The 20538-nt window shown below is 46.6% G+C and overlaps 1 protein-coding gene across 4 annotated transcripts in view; it reads right to left on the reverse strand.

Moving 5' to 3' along the window:
* Positions 1-20538, reverse strand: part of LOC113584297 (carbohydrate sulfotransferase 8) — a 138133-nt gene that overhangs the window by 5920 nt on the left and 111675 nt on the right. The gene's annotated exons all lie outside the window — the stretch shown is intronic.

Raw genomic sequence — 20538 nt, forward strand, 5'->3', positions numbered from 1 at the left:
CCACGCCTCACTGGACCCCACTGGGCCGTCTGGTCCTGATACACCACCTGTCTGTGAAAGTTATTACGCATTCAGTAATTGTGGCCAATTGTGTTGGTGCGTGTTCACACGCATCTGTGAACTAAGAGATGGAATGACTGTGGCAGAAAGAGCAGCTCAGAGCTGGTGGGAAGGCGTCATGCGTTTGTGCGGGACCGAGGAGGGACCAGAGCAGGACCACAGCGGGACCGCGGGCAGGCAGGTCCAGAGGGAGCTCGACGCCTGCCTTATCGACAGGTCTGATTACCCACAGGCGAGCTGCAGAATGAAGGCTTTGCTTCTGCGTGTGGACCTCCCGAATTGGGTTTGAGTCCCTGGCGGTGGCGAGGGCGCCAACTGTCTGCCACTTGCTTGTGATGTGTGTGTGCGTGTGTGTGATGGAGAGAATACGAATCAGTGATAGTCTGAGACAGGAATAGGAACTGTGGAAGTATGTGACATGTCGGGAATGGTGTATGTGTTTGCGTGGGGGGGGGGGTGTTTTTGAAGGACAATTCTTGACAGTACTTCTGTCTTTTATGTATATAAGCATACTGACAGAGGGTACAGATTTAAGATGGTCCTAGTTAGAAGCACACACACACACACACACACAGACACCCCTTACTAACCACTGACCTGATTACAAGTGTTGTTGTACGAAGTGTGAACAAGGCAGCAGGTGTGTGTATGTTCCCAAGTGAAAAGCAGCACCTTCAGGTGTTACAGCACATATTCTCCACTTGTGAGTGTGCTTGTGAGTGTGCAAGTGTGTGTGCGTGTGTGTGTGTGTGTGTGTGTGTGTGTGTGTGTAGATGGTTTATTGTGTGTTTTGGATGTCATATGTTACATAAGTATTGCAACAGTGGGCTCTTGGTGTACACAATGGTTATGCCACTGTCAGCACTGTCAAGTCTCACTAGGGTAAGACACACACACACACACACACACACACACACACACACACACACACACACACACACACACACACACACACACTCTGAGAGCATGTCATTATTGATTGGGAAGCTTGGTCAGCTAGGTAATTGAAATATCAGGGGTGTAATTGGTTCCTGCACAAAGTGATGTATGTGTGTGTGTGTGTGTGTGTGTGTGTGTGTGTGTGTGTGTGTGTGTGTGTGTGTGTGGAATGCTTGATACTACACACATTACACAGGTTACAGTAAGCCTCCAACCAACATGTGAAAGATAAAATATATAATATGACATTTTCCACAAAATATCTAAAAGCTGCAAGCAGACACATAAGGAAAACCCATCAGTGCAGTACCTGACATATGAGGCCCTGCATTTGGGCTGTGAGGGTAACATACAAACAAATAAACAAACACGTTGACCTTAGAATTCAGACTGCATTCACTCAAACTAGGTTGCATTTGGCCATGACTACCGTGTTTCCAGGTGATGTGAAGAAGGATCAGGACAGCTTCTGTAGCCCTCAGTAATAATGTCAGCCTTGATCATTAGCCAATTATATGTAGGCTGAAAGAATGCACTGTTGATTTAGTGCCATTTGTTCAGCAATGTGCCCTGTGGCTAATTTATTATTCATAAGTTTTTATATTATATTTTTAAAATAATAATGTCAAGGTTGTTATTTTTGTTTCTTTTGTATCCATTTGTAAATATGTATTGTCCTTAGGTTGTATGTTCTATGTGCAGGTGATGGTGTTTAGAGTCGGTGTGCTTTACAGACATGACTAGATGTAAGTGTTTGGGAAGGGAATCTAGCTGTGCTAAACAGTGGCATTAGCTGGCTTCATTCTGAGGTTTTCCCGAGCGTCAGTGTGAAGAATATTCCAGATGGTGTTATTCTTACTCCTGCTGTTAAGCTTCCGATCACAGTGGTACCAAGGACACTGTTTCAAGAGAAATAGATGAGCAAGGCCAGGCGGTGTGAATGCACCCACATACATGAACAAACACACACACACACACTCACAGAGAGAGACACAAACACAGACACACACACACACACACATACACAGAGAGAGAGAGAGAGAAGCATAATACCCCTTTTGTTGCTGTCTAAGAAATAGTGCTTGAGGAAGTTACAGAAGACGGGGTCCAAAGAGCACTGACACTTTGACCTCTTCCACAGGTAACACACTGACCTCCGTGCTGCTACTAAAGCCCACTCCAGTTCTATTACCCCAGTCTGTATGTTCCGACCCATGACCATGTTCCTAAAGCCCATCCAAGCTTAGTATTAACCCACTTCTAACCCCGCCCCCAACCCCGCCTCTAACATGCTGCTCTGCAGTGTTAAATTCTAACACACCTGATGTCCTTACAGGGATTTGGATTGGAACTAACCCAAACAGAGGTGAGATTAAGACTGGAACTAACCCTTACAGAGGTGAGATTAGGACTGGAACTAACCCTTACAGAGGACAGATTAGGACTGGAACTAACCCTTACAGAGGAGATATTAGGATTGGAACTAACCCTTACAGAGGAGAGATTAGGACTGGAACTAACCCTTACAGTGGAGAGATTAGGACTGGAACTAACCCTTACAGAAGTGATATTAGGATTGGAACTAACCCTTACAGAGGTGAGATTAGGACTGGAACTAACCCTTACAGAGGTGATATTGGACTGGAACTAACCTTTACAGAGGAGAGATTAGGACTGGAACTAACTCTCACAGAGGAGAGATTAGGATTGGAACTAAACCTTACAGAGGAGAGATTAGGACTGGAACTAACCCTTACAGAGGTGAGATTAGGACTGGAACTAACCCTTACAGAGGTGAGATTAGGACTGGAACTAACCCTTACAGAGGTGATATTGGACTGGAACTAACCTTTACAGAGGAGAGATTAGGACTGGAACTAACTCTCACAGAGGAGAGATTAGGATTGGAACTAAGCCTTACAGAGGAGAGATTAGGACTGGAACTAACCCTTACAGTGGAGAGATTAGGATTGGAACTAACCCTTACAGAGGAGATATTAGGATTGGAACTAACCCTTACAGAGGAGAGATTAGGAATGGAATAAAAGTGTGTAGATTTTTATTTCCTGTTTAGAATCTCAGAATAAACACAGTAGCCACTCATTCAGGTTTACCAGCTAATATGTCCACAGCTTACAGTGGAACCGTCATCACACTACTTACCAAAGTGGTGAAAGATAATTATGAAAGTTACAGTACCTGATTAGTACTGGAGCTGCAAAAGGAACCCTGGGAAAGTTTGCTGACCTTCATCATACTCCTCTTCCTCAGAGGCGGGAACACACTCCCCTCCGTCCGTCCCACAGTGGGAGTGGGACGGGAGTGCCACGGGGCACGTACTGCTCTCTCCGACACAGGCAGGTGGGTGGGAGTAGGCAGCTGTGAGTTCAGCTCCAGGGGTTTGGTGTTCCCGGAAGCACACTGCTTTCCCAGAGTTTCCTCTGTGCAGACAGCACAGCCGACCCAACTGGGCTGCTAATTAGCCAGTCCTTTAGGAGCTGAGTCAGGTGGGGGGGTGGGGGGGTGGGGGGGGCGTGAAAGCAAAAACGGAACCGCACAGCGGAGGCGGAGCTGAACCGGGTTAGCGAAATGTCCTGCAACCAACACACTGCAGAGGGGAGAGGGGGTTACAGAGGGGAGAGGGGGTAACAGAGGGGAGAGGGGGTTACAGGGGGGTTGGGGGTTACAGAAGGGAGAGTTGGTTACGGGGGGAGAGGGGGTTACAGAGGGGAGAGGGGGTAACAGAGGGGAGAGTTGGTTACAGGGGGAGGGGGTTACAGAGGGGAGGGGGGTTACAGAGGGGAGAGTTGGTTACAGGGGGGAGGGGGTTACAGAGGGCAGAGTTGGTTACGGGGGGGGTTACAGAGAGGAGAGGGGGTTACAGAGGGCAGAGTTGGTTACGGGGGGGGGGTTACAGAGAGGAGAGGGGGTTACAGAGAGCAGAGTTGGTTACGGGGGGGTTACAGAGGGGAGAGGGGGTTACAGAGGGCAGAGTTGGTTACGGGGGGGTTACAGAGGGGAGAGGGGGTTACAGAGAGGAACTGTAGAGGAACTGAGGAGGAATTGAGGAGGTGCATCAGGCTGGTTCATTTACTCTGGTGCAGAGTTTCACTCTTAAGACAGAGGAGAGATGAGGAGTTTGTGAAGTGGTTCTGAAGAGACCGGCTGTGGGGCCAAGTGTCACAGAACCAGCAGTTGTGGGAGACGCGAGTAGCAGAACGCCTGTACGTGTCCGACAGACACAGTCAGAGGGAACTTCCCCCGTCGTGGTCCTTGCTACTCACACAGTGGAGGCCATCTGATCTAGAGCTGCAGGAGGAGTAACCATGCAGTCAGAGCTTTAGGGGAAGATGCTGGGTCTGGCTCAGACTTTACAGCAGACGTGTTAACACTGTGTGATCTTTAACTACATCTTTCTCCATGTTTGTCTAGAGTGGCTCCAACCTGTACCTACTTGATGTGCAGTTGTATTGCTGTTGATGCTTGTGTGTGGGTATGTGTTAATGCAAATCACTGGTGGGGTGTTGCTACGGTGACGGGGACGTCACGCCTGTACTCCTGCATGGCTGATCTTGGAAAAGTTTTTAATGAGCTTAAGGTCAGGGAACAGAATTAGTCTCTTGGCACCAATTTCCATGGTAACAATGTTTTTCTTTGTGGGGGTTAGGTGTGTAGAGGTGAAAGAATACAAAGTTGGAGACAGCTTGTGGTGTGTGTGTGTAGGTGTGTGAAAGTTTGTGAGTGAGTGAGAGAGAGAGAGAGAGAGAGAGAGAGAAAGTGAGTGAGTGTGTGTGTGTATGCATACCACCAGCCTTTGTGCTTGTGCATGTGAAAGAGAGAGAGAGAGAGAGAGAGAGAGAGAGAGAGAGAGAGAGAGAGAGAGAGAGAGAGAGAGAGAGAGAGAGAGAGAGTGAGTGAGTGAGTGAGTGAGTGAGAGAGTGAGTTTGAAAGCAGTGGATCAGTAAACAAATGTACTGTCAGATGTGTTTCCCAAGCTTGGTGAATTACATTTGAGGAGACATGTTCAGAGTGCTGCTAATTGGCACACAACTGATTAAGATTCTGGGTATATCTTGACCCCAGTATGCACACAAACACACACACACACACACACACACTGGACTGCAACATTCTAGGAGTCACTTTTGAGTCAATTAAATACAAAGGACAGACAGAGAAGCTCAGAAAAGGAAAAGCAGGAATGTCTGAGTTCTGCTCTGGTTTTAAGAGGGGCACTTATGCTAATCAGGTGGACATTTATGGTAATGAGAGGCAGCGGGCAGAGCTTTCATTGGCTACCAAGGATGAACCCACCCTTTATGATGAGACTCTCAGCTGAAATGCAAGATAAAATAACTGAATCTGCATTAGTGTAGAAAATGGAATATGTCTCAATGTGTATCATATGAAACTAAATGAACATATATATATATATATATATATATATATATATATATATATATATATATATATATATAAAAATCACAATACTGTGTGTTCCAGCTTCAATGATGAACACCACTGGATAGAAGCAGGATGGTGGCAGACCTGTTATTGTAACGTTCGCTCCTCCCTGGCATCGCAGTTCCCACGGCAACGGCACTGTGTTTTATTTCCTTGTTTTGTTTCCTCGCGTTTCCTTGTTTTGTTTTGTTTTGGTTCCGCCCCCTAGTTAGTTATTGCTTTCAGTATCTTGTTAGTCCTCATTAGTCTTTAAACATGTTTGTGTCAGTTGTTGCGGTACGTTACTATTAAGCTGCAATCACCACACTGTATTCGACTCCGTCTCTGTTTGCTCTCAAAACGTTACAGTTATCTTTAAGATGTTGTGTTTACGCTAGCATTCTGAACATCAGAGAATAAAAGATGTGGCTCCAGACCCTGTGTGTGTGCGTGTGTGTGTAAGAAAGCAGTAAAGCACATCAGATATGAAAAGAATCGATGCTGCGGAAATCCTGCCTCGGTCTGGCTTTGGATTTTCAGAATCGATATGTCAACATTTTTGACAACGCTATCAAGTTTGCTGGCTCAGGCCTGCCCCGCCCACCCCCGCTCGGCCCCACTGCCTGCCGTTCCTCCAGGTGTCTTCTTCATCCACAGTTCGCTCAGCCACACCATACAGACGGCCGATCAGATACTAGACGGCCTGCCGTCACTCCGTAGAATAGTGTCTGGACTAGGGGTTAACCCTCGCCTTCCCTGGAGGGTACTAGCTCTTATCAGCCATCCCTGCGCTAAACCTGTTAGTGGCAGTGGTAACCAGGGGGATCCCAGCTTCTGTGAGCAAAGGTATGACCTGAGCTTGTTAGCAAGACACACACACACACACACACACACACACACACACACACACACACAGAGACAGACCCCGTGGGGCATTTTGCTGCTAAGGATGTCAGATTAACTGAGGCTGAAGACACCATTCTCACTGACCCAGTGTGGATCGGTTACCCGCGTCCCATGTTTGTCCAGTCAGCACCTGGAGTGGGACATTCGCAGATGAGCACAGTGCAACTCTGCTGGCAATCCTAACCGCTCAACACCGCTCTGAACCGCTCCAAACGGCACCGAACTGCACCATACCACTCCGAACTGCTCCAAACCGCTATGAACCACACCGAACCGCTCTGAGCTGCAGGTTTGTGAATGCTCTGCGCTGTGGACCTCTGGGCCACACTATAGTCCCCTCCCCAGCCTCCCACAGACACTCTGCATCTCTCTTCTCACTCTCTCACTCTCTCACTCTCTCCTTCCTCTGTCTCTGAAGCTTTTTTTCACTTTCTCTTTGTCTCTCTCAGTTCCAGTGTAAATTAGCTTTACTGGCATTTACAAAATTATATTGTATTGGCAAAGCATTTACAGATAAACAGTAACATGCATACAAACACAGATGAAGAACAGAGCGGTAAACAGCAATAAGTTACATACAGTATGTACCCTGTACAGTTTAGATATACTGTAATGTGTGTACACATACTGTGTATATACAGTATGTATCCTGTACAGTGTAGATATACTGTAATGTGTGTACACATACTGTGTATATACTATATGTACCCTGTACAGTATAGATATACTGTAATGTGTGTACACATACTGTGTATATACAGTATGTACCCTGTACAGTGTAGATATACTGTAATGTGTGTACACATACTGTGTATATACAGTATACACCCTGTACAGTGTAGATATACTGTAATGTGTGTACACATACTGTGTATATACAGTATACACCCTGTACAGTGTAGATATACTGTAATGTGTGTACACATACTGTGTATATACATTATGTACCCTGTACAGTATAGATATACTGTAATGTGTGTACACATACTGTGTATATACAGTATACACCCTGTACAGTGTAGATATACTGTAATGTGTGTACACATACTCTGTATATACAGTATGTACCCTGTACAGTGTAGATATACTGTAATGTGTGTACACATACTGTGTATATACTGTATGTACCCTGTACAGTGTAGATATACTGTAATGTGTGTACATATACTGTGTATATACTGTATGTACCCTGTACAGTGTAGATATACTGTAATATGTGTGTGTATATACTGTACATATACACACATATAGTATGTTATACAGAGTACATGAACTGTACTGCACAGATCAGTATGAACTAACGTAATGTGCATCTGTGATGACTTGTCTGTGGGGAGCATGCAGATTCTTTGCTCTTTCCCAGTAAGATGTACAGTACATGATCATCTTTCAGTGTTTTAAATTTTGGATGAAGTGTTTGTAATCTGGGGTGGAATATGTCTCCTAATAGTGTGTGTTGGCTACAGGTGAGGAAGTGTAGCTCTGTCTCCAATGACGCTTGACTACAGTGGGTCTCTCTCTCTCTCTCTCTCTCTCTCTCTCTCTCTCTCTCTCTCTCTCTCTCTCTCTCTCTCTCTCTCGCTGCCTTTTCAGACATCTTTTCTTGCTCTCACTGATTGATATTTCTTCCCTCTCACTCTTTCCTTCGTTCTCTCTCTCTTCCTCCCGTCTCACTTTTGCGCTGCAGCTCAATACATCCCTCCCCTCCATGTGTTTAAGTGTGTGTGTGTGTGTGTGTGTCTGTCACCAGAGCTCCAGAACGTTTACTCATCTGCCCGCTAGCCTGTGCCCCCGCCCCTACCCACACCCCCATGCACCCCTCATCCCTGAGGCCAGCAGCACCAATCAGGGTGAGCACCGGTGCTTGGTGAGAGAATGCAATCTAGAGGCAGTGAGGCTGTCTGCCTGCCTGTCTGCTTGTCTGCCTGTCTGCCTGTCTGTCTGTTCATCAGGCTGACAGTCACTGAGGGAAAGAAATAAACCTCGACTCGTGCTGGCTGGGTTTCCGGCGTATCGTCTGCCTCTCTCTCTCTCTTTCTGGAGGGTTAGACTGCTACACCAGGCCATGTACCCCCTCATTATGGAGACTCCAGTGGGGCTCGGTGTGGACAGGTGCGAGGCGGATTTGGGGATAAAAACATGCGGCGGCTCTGGAGGAAGACGGAGGACCAAAGATAGCGCAGCCACAGACGGCGGTCTGGAGCAGGAGAGAGGGAGGGATACGAGCCCACACGTGCTTCTGTGGGGCTGCCACAGATGTGTAGCTGCTGCTGTATTACTACCACACACACATACGCACACACACACACAAACACACACACACACACACACACACACACACAGAGGTTGAGGGGGCATTCGTTATGATTCTGTTCTGCTATGGATCTAATCTGGCTTTATCGTCATTGTTCCAACACACAAGACCTCCATCATTCACGAGAGACCTGCAGCAATGCACTTTGACTCCAGCTCCAGGTTGTTCCTAGACTGAAACATTACTGTATGTGTGGTTTATGCTAGGACTCACTGTTATATTAGGACTCACTGTTAATACCTTCAACATACCCTGTCGTACCGATAAATGTCAGAGTCACTCTGGTTAAAGAACACATACTCTGTTGTACTGATAAATGCCAGTGTCACTTTAGATAAAGAACACACACCCTGTCGTACTGATAAACACGTGTCACTCTGGTTAAAGAACACATAACCCGTCGTACTGATAAAGGCCAGTGTCGCTCTGGATATGTCCAGCTGGAAGAATGCTGTTGCATTTTTTAAAGCACTATACACGAGTGCAGCATAACTAAGTAGATTAACATAATGTGTACGCTCAGGAACTCCGCTGCTCATGTTGATGTGGTCCTGTAGGGCTCACCTAGTCAGGAGGCCATGTGGAGGCAGAGAAATCCCACAGCCTCTCTGGACGGAGCCTGCTCATAGCGAATGGGCCTTGTGTGAAGACCCTGCGCTTCAGAGAAAGAAACACTCGTCTGGCCCACACTTCATGGGCGGATGTGGACCACAGACCGAAGTTTTCCTTCGGATATGTGGTAACACATGTCACTACACAAGGTGATGTTCAGTCACACGTTTCCACGGGTAACCAGTCTTTGAGGAGGTCGACCGGCACACATAGGCACGTATGTGGGTATTGTATTGATTGATGGGGACTATGTTAAATTTATTTTCGGAGAGCCAATACATTTTGATTTTGGAGGAGACGTTTAGTTTAAAATTGGCTATCAAGAGAATGTCTTCTTCCATTTCTTCAAACATATTTTTTCCTCTTAATTACGTTTAAAATTCTTATTTGAAAGCCATCTTCATGACTTTTGGAGCGTAGAAATCCATGCCCAGCTGTGAGGATAAATTGGCCAAAACAAAAAACTCAACCTTTCCCGCCTTCCCCCGCTCACCTCCGTAAAGGTTTCTGGATAAAGCAGGTTTTCTCCTGACAGCAAGGTTCTTCACCCAGAACAGCCTCCAGCAGACAGCCACAGGCTCCACTCCTCCTGTTCCAGTGCTGTCTGAGCCTTCTTTTCTTTCTGTAAGCCTGTTCACTGTAGCCCATATTCACCCACTGCGGACCCGGTTTGTCTCCAGTGCTCCCAGTCCAGCCGCAGACCTTTGCCCTCGTCCCCGATCACAGCTGTGCGGGAGGGACCCGATTATCACTCACACAGGAAGGGTATCCCGAGGGTATCCCGAGGTGTGTTTCACATCAGGTGCATCACGTGCAGTACAGTTTAAACTATACACTACACACGATTACGTACCTGCATTTTAAAGGTAATACTGTCCCAGACTGAACACTGTGCAGTAAAAGGGAAGGATAGAAAACACAGCCAGTTTTAAAAATTCAACATTCTTCACCATAATATCTTTTTGCTCCTAATTTGCAGCTATGTCACACATGAATACAGTGTGAAGAAGACAGAGATGTCCATCTGTAGAGTGCAGCGCCACTCACTGGCTGGTTTGAAAACTGCAGCAGTCTTTGGTGACTCCTCAGCCTCTGTGACAGAGGACTCACAGCGAGCAAAAGGTCTCTGGTGTTTCAGACTTTTCCTCTGCTCTTACACACTTACAGTCTGGACTCCTCTGAGCTGATTAACTTCCTCTGCTCTTACACACTTACAGTCTGGACTCCTCTGAGCTGATTAACTTCCTCTGCTCTTACACACTTACAGTCTGGACTCCTCTGAGCTGATTAACTTCCTCTGCTCTTACACACTTACAGTCTGGACTCCTCTGAGCTGATTAACTTCCTCTGCTCTTACACACTTACAGTTTGGACTCCTCTGAGCTGATTAACTTCCTCTGCTCTTACACACTTACAGTCTGGACTCCTCTGAGCTGATTAACTTCCTCTGCTCTTACGGGTTTTACCGCAGGATTCGTCACATGAACTTTTTTGCTGTGCTGTTCAGGTCCGTCTAATGACCAAGTTAATATGCACTGAGTTCATCTCATAAAATGACAAAGCATTTATGGTGTTTCCTCTAGAGAGGAGTGTTTGTGGTGTTTCCTCCAGAGGAGTGTTTGTGGTGTTTCCTCTAGGGAGGAGTGTTTGTGGTGTTTCCTCTAGAGAGGAGTGTTTGTGGTGTTTCCTCCAGAGGAGTGCTTGTGGTGTTTCCTCTAGGGAGGAGTGTTTGTGGTGTTTCCTCTAGAGAGGAGTGTTTGTGGTGTTTCCTCTAGGGAGGAGTGTTTGTGGTGTTTCCTCTAGGGAGGAGTGTTTGTGGTGTTTCCTCCAGAGGAGTGTTTGTGGTGTTTCCTCCAGAGGAGTGCTTGTGGTGTTTCCTCTAGAGGAGTATTTGTGGTGTTTCCCCGTGACGTCCCTCCCCATTCCTCGAACGTTTGGCAGCCACATGGAACGATTCAGTGGGCATAATGAGCAGTTTCTCAGGGTGTGATTGCTGTGATGACCAGGCTGACAGGCTGTAGACATGTGTGCAGACAAACGTACAGTGAGAGAGCGTATTAACCAGTGAGAGTGGCAGAGTAGTAATTACATGACTCAGAGGGTTAGCTTACAACTGAGACTGTCACTCCAAACAATTCACAGAGAAAGAGGAACCCAAGACACACACGACAGACAGGCGGACAGGCATGTGCACACACACACCTGCTCAAACAGACTCCTCACACAGAATCGTTCATGCTCCGTTAAACACAGGATTGCTATGCAAGGAATGTGAATACATTTTAATATGCAATATATTCTTACCTTGAACACTTTTAATTAATATGGCTATATTTTAAACAAACATCTTTGCTTTAGAGATGTTCACAACTGTTCACAGTTAACGCAGCATGACAGTTCTGTTGTCATGGGATTCAGCTGTGTTTAGCTTTGTCCTCTTTTTACATCTCAACAGAAAGTCACCTGTAGCCCAGGCAAAACCACAGCTGAAGTAACAACCTGATGAGAATACACACACACACACGAACCTCTTTGCCTGGGTAAATCTGAACTAGTCCTACTTCTTCATTAACAGCATGGCAGAAGACACACGTGCATGTGTGTGTGTGCATGCACAGAGGCCAGTGTGACACACACACGTGCATGTGCATGTGTGCACAGGCCAGTGTGACTCAACACTTTTTCAGTCACACCAGTGAAAGGTCAGGACACTTCCACATGCTTGCAGTGCAGAGCCTGTATGGAACACAAACACAGTATCCGTACCCACTAATATGAATACTGAAAACTGAATACTGACAGGGTACCCGTACCCACTAATATGAATACTGAAAACGGAATACTGAACACAGTAACCGTCCCGACTAATATGAATACTGAAAACTGAATACTGAACACAGCAACTGTCCCCACTAATATGAATACCGAAAACTGAATACTGAACACAGTACCCATCCCCACTAATAATGAATACTGAAAACTGAACACTGAACACAGTACCTGCCCCCACTAATATGAATACTGAATACTGAACACAGTACCTGTCCCCACTACATGAATACTGAAAACTGAATACTGAACACAGTATTTGTCCCCATTAATATGAATACTGAAAACTGAATACTGATACTAATCAGTAATCAGTATAAAGTACTAATATGAATATGAACTAATGTGAAAGTCCAACACCTACTTTAAAGCAGTAGGCATTTAATTCTCTGATCTCTGTAACATTTGCATTTTGAAACACTTGTCTTGTTGAAGACATCTTTGATTATTTCAAGCTTATTTGATTTCATCTCATTTCAACTTTTTGATCTTAATTACCCGTACTTGAGATGAATTAAGTTTAATTTAAATTTCCCTTAAGATGTTAATGACTATATAGAATAAATACCACTCAGATTATAGCACTCAGAGTTTAGTGCTGAGTGTGACAGAGAGGATAAGGAAACTGAGAGGATCTGACAAGAGTGTTTGTGTGTTTGGGTTTGGAGGCTTTGTACGTTGTGATTAGACATGGGATGTGTGTCTAAGCACACAGTGTTTGTGTGTTTGGCTTTCTTCATGAGAGTGTGTTTGGCTGTGGGGTGTGTTTAGAGTGGGTGTGCATTTTAAAGACTTTAAAGAGAGAGAAAGAGATCTGTGTGTGTGTGTGTGTGTGTTTGGGGTCTGGCTCAGTCCGTATCTAGTGGGATGTGAATGCTTACAGTGCCTGAGGGGTTCAGACTAGAGAGGGAGAAGAGAGAGATGGAAGGAGAGAGGTAAGTGAGAGGGGGAGAGAGGGACAGAGAGAGAGAAGGAGAGGGAGGGAGGGGGAGAGGAGGGGGGAGGGAGGGAGAGAGGGAGAGAGGGAGGAAGGGAGGGAGAGAGAAGGAGTGGGAGAGAGGGAGGGGGAGAAAGGGTGGACAGAAAGAGAGTGAGATAGAAAGACAGAGACAGAAAGAGATAAATTGATCCATACCACAGATTGCACAGCCTGTAATGTCTCTTGCTATTCCAAACAGATTGGTCTAAACAAACGTGTGTGTGTGTGTGTGTGTGTGCGCGTGCGTGCATGCGTACGTGTGTGTGTGTGTGCGCGCGTGAGTGTGTGTGCGTGCGTGCATGCGTACGTGTGTGTGTGTGCGCGCGTGAGTGTGTGTGCGTGCGTGCGGGGCTGTGCATGCATGTGTTTGAGATGTCATGCTCTCCAGCAACCTCTTCTGTCAGCTGTGAACGTTCACCCGAGGCAACGACCCTCTCTTGACCATCTGTGGCAAACTGCCATCATTTTCATATACCCATGGAGCAGACACACACACACACACACACACACAGACTGCACGCATATGCTCTGTGACATTTAGAGGTCACCTGATGAAGTGACAATATCCTTGACTTCAGAAGAGTATCTGATCCGCTTGGCTTTCTGAGTGGCCCCTGCAGCGTTGCAGCGTTGCAGCGTGGCGTGGGGGACATTCCCTCAGCTTCCTCTGTGGGGTTTCAGGGTGTAACACCACCGCTACACCACAACCGTCTGCTTCCCAGTCCTTTTCAGCTGTGCGGGAATCCAGACACTTCACACACTAATCTGCTGCTAACAAGCGTTTGGCTATCTAATCGCACGGCTCTTACCGTCTGGGTGAGGTGTCTGCTAGGGACCACGCAGAAGACTAATGAGCACAAAGATATTTCTTATTCAGGAAAATTGCTTTCATGTGCAGTAGAGAGAGAGCTGATTCACTCTTCCTGCCAGTTCCATTCTGCTCAGTAATGACTATTTTAGACAATTCTGCCCTCTGTGGCATTTACACTGTCTTCTAATATCAGTGTCACATCAGGGCTAACTCTTTATTAATAAATGAACACAGTTCTGTTTAAGGCCATTTTATTTATTTACAATCTCAGAAAGTAACAGTGACTTACTAAGTGGAATCGTTCTTGTGTCTTGTATCGGTGGTGGACAGTTAACTGGATGGATGTGTCTGAGGACCGCAGCGGTTTCCAGGTGTTATCGTTCGGTTGCTGTGTGTGTGTGTGTGTGTGTGTGTGCTCACTGCCTTTTCAACATGCATCTCTACTAATGTGTGAGCTTGCCAGCGGGAGTTGCCTAATAACTCCCATATGCACGTCTGTGACAGTTGTTCTGCACCAGGGGTTATTTCAGCTGTGAGAGTGTGTGTGTGCATGCATGCGTGTGTGTGTGTGTGTGTGTGCTGACAGACTTGATGTTGCATGAAAAGAGGTCTCCACTGTGTGTGGAGTGAATGCTCAGTCAGTCAGGACAGACACTCTATCAGAGAGACAGAAAAACAAAAGATAGAAAAGCAGAGAGAGAGAGAGAGAGAGAGAGAGAGAGAGAGAGAGAGAGAGAGAGAGTCTGTTTATAGACATGAATCAGTGTGTCCCTGAATGGGTTGTTTTACCCTCTCTCTGTGTTCTCTCAAAAACACCTTTACACACACACACACACACACACACACACACACACACACAGCACATACATGAACCTTTTAGCATGACAGAGTTACAGAGAGTCTAGTGGATGTTGATGCCACAGCATGACACATTCAGGTGTGTGTGCGCGTGTGTGTATGAAAGACAATATATAGGAGTGTTAGGAATACACAAAAGGACATTGTTTATTAAACTACATGGCAAACAAATCTGTTATAAAGGCCTAGTTTGTATGTGTGCTTTGAAATCTTGTTTATCTGTTTATCTGAATGGCATAACTCCCCCCCCCCCCCCCATTCATCTTGAAGGGAATGGTCCATTTTGTCTCTGTATATGAACACACACACCTTTCCCTCCATTTCTCCTCTCACCCATCGTGTGTTCATATCGGTACTCTCTCTTTTTCTCAGGTGTGTATCTGATATTTTTACCCTGTTGCTGCCCTCTAAATACACAGCAGGGACGTTACAGGTCAAAAGCCTGCCATCGGATGACTGACATGCCTTCTAACCACTGTGTGCAGCCGGTTCAGATTAATGGGGGCGGAATATCGTTATTACTCTGGTGAACAGGGACCCGCTGACTACGGTCAGGCTGTACCAAACTGCCCTGAAAGGAGACATAGTTTACTCCATCCTCCCGTCACAGTTCCTTGTCACAATTTCTTTTGACATCTACGCTGTCAAAAAAAAGGTTTCTCGAAGTAGATTTTTTATGCTAATGACCACTGTTCTCATTGGCTTGAGCGAGGAGCTAGCCACACCCCTGGAGACGGTTACCATGTAAGACGTTATTCGAGTAGGGTGCGACGTTTCCAAGCAGCTCGTAGAATCTGTGTCCACGGCAAGTTTCTATTGTAAATACAATGACACACATACAACACGAGTACTGCCAAAGACAAAGTAGTTTAATTACTTCTCCTTTAAATGAGTCTGTCTTAATTGTATATGAAATTATGCTTGACCCGTTTTAAGCGATCATTGCTTTCATATTTCGGCTTGTAACTTCCTTGATGGTTATTGGAGAACCGTTTCAAAAACGGGTAGAGGAACATTCGACCTCGGCTTCCTCCCCCTTGCAGTTAACCGGTGAATTGTAACCACAACATCTATGTACCGTTACAGGCTAGCTGACGAGGACTTGTCCGGAATGGACAGGGCTAATTATCTCCTGCGCTAGCTCTAACGCGGGCGGTGCAGCTCTGTTGTACGGGAGCGCCCACAGGCTCGGTCTCATGAATCTGGGCCCGCCGCTTCATGAGGAGACGCTTTAATTCACCACACAGGCTCATTTCAGTGCTCCGTGTCGGCGCTGAAGACTGATATCAGTGCAGAAAAAAACGAGCTAAAACAAAAACTCCCAGCAAGCCTTGAGCAGAGCGCCTAAGAGCAACAATAGAATGTTTCACCGTCAGCGTCACGTTTCAAACGGGCTCTTTACACATTCACGGCTCGTTCCGCCTTCATTTTGTACTTGGCATTCATTCGTGCGACGGATTTCATGTTTTGCGCGTTATTGGCACGGAGTCATTCCGAGGGAGTGAGACAGCATACATATTCAATTACTGCGCCATCTAGGTCAAAAATGCGCGGCGCACACGCTACGGTTGCTCAAATTTAAGAAGTTCCCGTTAAAAACAGCTACTCAGCAAACGCTCACCCACTCGAGTCCCAGAACGTGGGCGCATGCGTAGTCTGTGCGTGCATTGGACCAGACGCAGGCGTGATCGGTCCTACGAGCGTTCGGTTGTCGTCCGGTTTAGTAACTGCTCAGGACAGCCATCAATTACACGGCACCTGCATATCCATCAAAAATAACAGCAGCTGTCATGGTGGCCACTGGAATACCGTCCTAGCATATGTTACCTCACAAAAGAGGAATGGGTGAGTCCCTCTTCCCAGCTGGAAAGAAGTTATGACATCAGCTCCGGTTATCGTTACAGTCAGGGCTCAGGAACATCAGAGCAGTGTAATGATGGCTCTGACACACCAGGACCCTCCCCGAGCTTTGGGGAGATTTGGTTTCTAATTTTGTTACTCTTATTACTAAAATAAATAGACCTGCATCTTCCACGAAATCTTCCGATGCAACAAATCATGAGACAAGCTGAACCTGACGTAGGTAGAGGGGGAGGGAGGTAGATGGGTAGGGAGGGAGGTAGTTGGGTAGGTAGGCTGGTAGGTAGGTAGGTAGGTTTTCCATCATCCAAGCAACCGAGCAGCTTCAGTATAAATGACAGGAAATATAACAACATATACCACAGCCACACACGACCAGACCCACACAGATTCATTGACAGATGTGCGGACACGTGCTGACAAACATCTCATCTTCATGTCCTCTCACAGAGACTCTTAATTAAACGTAATCGCTAATGAACATTTCCAGTCCCGATCACCTCCCCTCTGTCAATAACCTCCCAGGCGTCTGTGGAGTCCCTAAACCGAGCCCCCTGTTCACTCACGCATCTGTCAAAACCTCGTTGCTTTGAAATGGCTTGCTAACACGCCGCTGACCTCAGTCATGACCCAGCGCTTACGACTGCGGTGGGGGAGAAAATGGCCCCAAAAATAAGCAGGAAATGCAGATGCCAAAATCGTGGTCAGAACTGGTAATCCGAAACTCGGAGTGTGATTCCGCAGCGTGTGAGATTACCGTCTCACTACAGGACAACCAAGGCTGCTAATCCCTCACCACCTGCTGTCAGAACACACGCGCACCCAGTTTTTGTTTGTGGTGCCTCTTGGGTCCTTGGTTTTCTCAAGCACTACCATGTGCGAGCATTACTCCTGTCAGGAGAAGTGTCAAGTCTGCCCAGGGACATTCGCTGTGAGTTCACCAGCACGTCATAAAGCTTCGTATTGTTCGCTGAAGGTGCATCGATGTACCTTTGTTGTTGTTTTTTCCTACTGTTGTTGTTTTCCTGATCTTTTCTAATATTTGCTAGTTCTGACAGCTGTTTGAAGTCACAGAAGAAAAGAAGACTCTTCTTATCTTGTGCATTGCGAACTCCTAAAAAAGACATTTGCTATTCATGACATACTGAATATTTCTGCTTCTTCAGATTCTCGTAATATTTTAATTATATCCTTGTTGGGAATCATAGATCATACAGTAGGAACTAAGAAGGTTGCATAATCAGAGTATGCGTGGGACCCAAAAAGATGCACTTCCTTTAAAACACTGCTCTGACATGCCAAGCTCGTTTAATATGCACTATCAGGAGAGGGACACGTGTGATTGGCAGGTTTCTTTATAAAGCAGTTGCACGGAATGAAATGGTCTTGACCTGGCATGCCAGCACAAAAGAGGTAATATAAATATAAATAGAAATCAATAATGTGCGTGGGTGTAGCTCATGGGAAGAACAGTCCGGTTCCTGCATGGGCTGACCTTCCTGCCTTCCTGTCCTGCAGGAAAAGGTCACCAGTGCATTTTCTCAATGGTGGGCCTGTCAGTTGCAGCTGGAGAAACAGTGCAGAGACCATGAAGGAAGCACAGGAGACTTAAGGGTTATGGGAAAGACACAGAAAACTCAGGGACCGTGGGGAGGACAGAGGAGACTCAGGGGTAGCTTCACAGCCGTCCACACTGACCAATTGCAGAGAGACAGGCTAATCTGGATTCATCTAGTCAGACAAGCAATCTGAGTGTATTCCCTAGGCTATGGCCATGCACTGCACTCTGTATATATATTTAGGATATGAGGTTCAGGTCTGAAGCTGTGTGTGGTCTGAAACGGTGTGTAAAGTCTGAAGCGGTGTGTGTGGTCTGAAGCGGTGTGTAAAGTCTGAAGCGGTGTGTGTGGTCTGAAGCTGTGTGTAAGGTCTGAAGCGGTGTGTGTGGTCTGAAGCGGTGTGTGTGGTCTGAAGCGGTGTGTAAGGTCTGAAGCGGTGTGTGTGGTCTGAAGCGGTGTGTAAAGTCTGAAGCGGTGTGTGTGGTCTGAAGCGGTGTGTGTGGTCTGAAGCGGTGTGTAAAGGCTGAAGCGGTGTGTGTGGTCTGAAGCGGTGTGTAAAGTCTGAAGCGGTGTGTGTGGTCTGAAGCTGTGTGTAAAGTCTGAAGCTGTGTGTGTGGTCTGAAGCTGTGTGTGTGGTCTTTGCTGGTTAATTCACAGGTTAATTCAGCTCCTCTTTCCGTCATGCTGTACAGGTTGCTAGAAGCGGATGTTCCTTGGAGTTCCATGGCCACGGCACCTCCAGTAGGGCTCTCGCTCCTGCCTCCTACGTCACAATCCCCGTGGGGACAGTCTTTCACTCCTCACACCTCTCTCAGCACTCTGCACGGTTGCCATGGTAGCGGTGGCCCCGCCGGCCGCCGGTGCTTGCCCTCCGTCTCCCACGGTAACGATTCAGGAGCGGCGTTTCTGGTCATAAAGCGGAGGCAGCGACCCCCTCGGGGCCACCTAACTAATGCTGCTGCTTTTTTTCCTCTCTTAGTGCCTTTGGGTTTTGTGTGACATTTGAGCGTCTCCCACTGAACCGTCTGGTGGCTCTGAGCTAAAAGGCTCCTGAAGGCAGGCACGGCTTCGTGCAGGCACGGGCACCAGCACCAACTGCCTGAACGCCTGTGCCCTCTTCCACATGGGCATGAAGTCCTCTCACATCAATAAAGGTGGCTAGGAGGTGAGAGGAGACAAAGTGCCTCTCTTTTTCTCTCTCTCTCTTTCTCTCTCTCTCTCTCTCTCTCTCTCTCTCTCTCTCTATTTCCATTTTCCTCCCTCATTCTCTTGATGCTACCACAAAAGGACGTGTTTTTTGAAGTTCAGAGTTTGTCGCCATTGGTTACCAATGCCTAAGATCTATTTTCAGATTGGCTCTCCGTGTGGGCAGGATCTGCTCTTATAGCACAAGAGCCTTTTGGCTAATGTGCCTGGGGCGTGATTGGATGAGCCAGGTCACATGGGAAAGAGCAGGTGTGACCTCAGCCTTCTCATCGATTGGCCGGCGCTTGCAGTCCACTGGCTGTGGAGTAAATCGGCTAACTGAGGAAGCGTGATTAAGTGATTAGAGCGGATGGAGGTGAGACTGGGTCGAGTCTGCTGTGATCAATAGACCTCTGGGGTCAACGGCAGCAAAAAGAGACTCCCTCTCCTTTTATCCAGGAGTCCCACGCCAACGCAGCGGTTGCGAAGGACATGGACGAGACCGGGAGGCTCGTCTCCCAGGGAACGGATTCTTCCAGCGTCCTTACAAGGTTAAGAAAGAAGGCGAGGTGGGGGGTTTGACTTCAGCAGGAGAAACAAGGCAGACGTATGAAAACGTAAGGGTCACCAGCCAGCCACTCCAAGCTGGTGTCTGCAAGCAAGGCCTGTATCGTTGGCGTTCTAAATATTTCTGAATAGACAAGAGGGGGGAAATGAATTTGGTGTCAAGGTGACAGCAGTGCAGAAAATGAGAAGCTTAATAGAGGGATATTAGAATGGGATTGAATTTCACAGACAAACAAAGATATACGCTTTGATTGATGTTTGTAAATCACACTCGAAATGCCACAAAGTTAAAAGCCTTAGCAATGATAGCATGCTATTATGAGTGAAATTTATTGAGTTCTGCCTTTTGCAATTTCCTTTTTGTACTTGGCTTGCCTATGTGGGTTTTTCCCTGACACCTTTTTTTCTCTCATTGGAGCTTTCAAGACAAATCATTAGTTTATGTTGAATTTGATTAAAAAACCAAACCTCCATGAAATTGCCACAGACTGAAAAGGCCTTGCCCCCCCCCCTTTCCTGAAGAGAATAATCTTATTCGACAATGGCTGTCTCATTCTTCATTGTTGCTCTTCATTGCACAATCCGATTTAATAGAAATTGTTTACAAGACGCTGAC

Source organism: Electrophorus electricus, chromosome 4, assembly GCF_013358815.1.
Source record: "Electrophorus electricus isolate fEleEle1 chromosome 4, fEleEle1.pri, whole genome shotgun sequence".
NCBI lineage: Eukaryota > Metazoa > Chordata > Actinopteri > Gymnotiformes > Gymnotidae > Electrophorus > Electrophorus electricus.